General features: G+C 35.6%; 1 non-coding gene across 1 annotated transcript; it reads right to left on the minus strand.

The window, feature by feature from the left end:
- Positions 1–3,004: 3,004 nt before the first annotated feature.
- Positions 3,005–3,111, minus strand: LOC127099166 (small nucleolar RNA R71). Its single transcript, XR_007793706.1, has one exon. It is a non-coding gene; the product is annotated as a small nucleolar RNA R71 (small nucleolar RNA).
- Positions 3,112–3,439: the final 328 nt, after the last annotated feature.

Below are 3,439 nucleotides of genomic sequence, written 5' to 3' on the forward strand. Positions count from 1 at the left end.
GAATATAATTTGGCAAACCAATATCTACTAGCTTACATAAGGCCATAAAGAGATTTATATAGCATATAAACTTGGTTTGGCTTGAATGAGTAAAGTCTAGGTGGAAGGGTTATGCAAACCTCCTCATCTAAATGTCCATTGAGGTAACTCTTGTTAACATCAAGTTGGTGAATGTAAATGTTGTTAACATCTAGTTGGTGGATATGCCATTGTTTTGAGGAAGCAATGGATGAAAAAGACATGGCCATTTTAACATCAAGTAAAAAATTATCTATGTAATCAATCTTTTATGTTAATGTTGATGACACTGAAATTCACCGTATTTTCGACTCCGATTTCGCATGCATTTTAGTTGTTTTATTGTTATTTTGTTATGTTATTACTATGTTTTTCTTTGTTTTCAGGTTTCCAATCTAATCGGAGCCCCGATCGAGAAAAGGAGCGAAAATGAGCTAAAAAGCCAAAAAATCAGCATTTTACACTTGTGGCTTCCACTATGGTTGGCGTCATGACTCCAGCCATGACGTGTCCCAATCTCAACCTCTCCTCAACTGCCACGCCTCCCACGATCTCCACTTGGACGCTGCACTTTACTCATATGGCGGGCGCCATGATGTTGTGACGGGCGCCACAAGAACAAAAATGTTTCCCTCCCAATTTCAAACTTAGGGGCATCCTTGTAATCTCCTTGTTTTTCTTGCCTATAAATAGAGCCTTGATTTCACTTGTTTAGGCATCAAAACTTAGTTACAACTAGGCATATATCAGTATTGTATAAAAGTGGTAATCGCTTCACATCGGAGTGTTGCCACACTATGTAATCGAGTCTGTAATCGAGTTTGGAGCACTTTGGAAGGAAGTTTAATCCTGCCGCCATTTTCATTTCTGTTTCGCACTTTATTCGACCCTCCGATTGGAGCAGGTTTTATTGCTTTACCTTTATCTACTTTATTTTCCCGCACTGCCTTTATTTTGTTTACTTTCCCGCACTCGCACTTTACTTTGTTTATTTCTCGCACTGCACTACTTTCCTTTACTTTCCTGCACCCGCACTACTTTAACTTACTTTCCGCACTCGCACTACTTTTATTTACTTTCCTGCACTCGCACTACTTTTATTTACTTTCTTGCAGTCGCACTTATTACCTTTTATTTAAAGTCTTTTATTTATCCGTTTTTATGATAAAAATCAAAATGCATTTTTACTTTACCATGTCTAGCTAAACCTATAAAGGTTAGAATGTAAGGATCGTAATTGAACCGATAATCCATACAATTGTTCGTAGAAACACTTAAGGGCTATTTTAACTTTCAACTTAAGTTTTCCCGCACTTAATTTCCGTTGGGTAAGATCGAAAGCCGTTCGACGTCTGTTTAAACTTAGATGTTTTTAACTATTTCAAATATAGCGAAAGCGCTTTGTTTAGTTCATTAGGAGTTTTTAACTTAAAAAGAAAAGTGATTTTAAAACTATTTTCGGACACGTTCATAAGTTTAGAGTCTGGTTCGTGAGAACCTCTTTTGGTTAAGAAATCCAGGTCAAAATAATTTTCAATTTTGTCAAGACACTATGGGCCAGTTTGTTTTAGATTTAAAAAAATGGATTTTTTCTTTGTATTTTTGAAAATGGATTTTACAAAAATGTTTTTCAAAATATTACAAGTTTTTCTAAATTTATTTTTTATAAATTAAAAGATTGAATTGTTCATTGTATAACATAAATATACATTATTGAAGATCAAAACATAATCAAAATCACAAATTAAAAAAAAATTGTATCTCAAAAATGTTTTTAGAAAAAGTTATTTGAAATAGCTTCAAAATTAAGTGATTTTTTGAAATTTTGATATCCAAAAAAAGTTTCGATAAAATGATAAAATACCTAAAATCACATTTTAAGAATAACTATTCAAACAAAATTTTCATTTGAAGCTTTTATGAAAAGTTTATTTGTAAATTTTTTTTACACTAAAATATATAACACTATAAAAATCATTTTAAAAAAAAGCCAAAACAAACGGGCCCTATATTTCTTAAAAATAGGTTTACTACTCTAACGCAATGCGCGCCTTTTTATAAGTGACAATAAGAGGGTTTGATTAGGGAGTACAACTCGGTTCTGAATACGTGAAAGCGATAGTTCTCGTTAAATTGGTTCTTTTCAAAGTAGGAAACACTGCCCATAAGTAATTCTATTAGCAAGTACTTGGATTATTGATTGATTATGTGAATTATATTCGAACCTGTCTTTATTAATTGAATTTAATTTAATACTTTATTTTTCACTGTGCACTCTTAAAAACCCTGTTTCGATTACCTTATATAAACACCGTAACAATAGATAACGATAGATTGACATTTGGTCTCTGTGGATTCGACAATCTTTTATATTACTCTGACGCGTTCGTATACTTGCGAAAAACACACATCAAGTTTTTGGCGCCATTTCCGGGGACCAATTTCGTCAAATTTCATACCCTATTGTTATATCGTTTAGACTTAGGTTGTTACCTGCCGGTCAATGCGAAGGACTCGTAGCACCGGAAGTTTAGTAGATCCTCTGGCGGAACTCGAACGTTATGCTCGCGCACGTTTATTTTTCCATAGAATTAGGAGAGCTATGGCCGAAGATCAAAATCAAAGACCTCTTAAGGATTTCGCCCAACCATCCAACGAAGAACCTAGTTCTAGTATAGTAAACCCAACCATCCCAGCTAATAATTTCGAACTTAAACCCTCCCTGTTGCAACTAGTGCAACAAAGACAATTCACAGGTCTTGCTACTGAGAACCCAAACCAACATTTAAAAATCTTCCTCCAATTAGCAGACACTTTTAAAACCAATGGAGCTTCTCCCGAGGCAATCCGTTTAAGATTATTCTCTTTCTCCCTCAGAGATAAAGCCCTATCATGGTTAGATTCCCTTCCACCCAATTCCATAACAACTTGGGAAAACCTTAGAAAAGTATTCCTTGCTAGATACTTTCCCCCAAGTAAGACCGCCGTTCTTCGAAACCAAATAACCAGATTTACCTAGAATCAAGGAGAATCGTTGTTCGAAGCTTGGGAGAGATATAAAGAGCTGTTAAGAGCATACCCACATCATGGTTTAGAAAATTGGTTAGTCATTCAGACCTTCTATAATGGACTTCACTATAACACTAAGATGACCATCGACGCTGCCGCAGACGGCGCACTGATGAAGAAACCTTATCCTGAAGCTAGTGCCCTCATCGAAGATATGGCTCAAAACCATCAATCACGGGGAGTTGAAAGAGCGACAGTTGAGAAGAAGGAAGCCCAAGGAGGAGTACATGAGTTAAGCTCTATAGACATGATGCAAGCTAAAATTGACGCATTAGCCCTCAAGGTCGAGCATATGTGTATACATCCGAATATTGTAGCTGCAATTTCGTCGGATTGTGAGATATGTGGAACC

This window comes from Lathyrus oleraceus, chromosome 6, assembly GCF_024323335.1.
Source record: "Lathyrus oleraceus cultivar Zhongwan6 chromosome 6, CAAS_Psat_ZW6_1.0, whole genome shotgun sequence".
Lineage (NCBI taxonomy): Eukaryota > Viridiplantae > Streptophyta > Magnoliopsida > Fabales > Fabaceae > Lathyrus > Lathyrus oleraceus.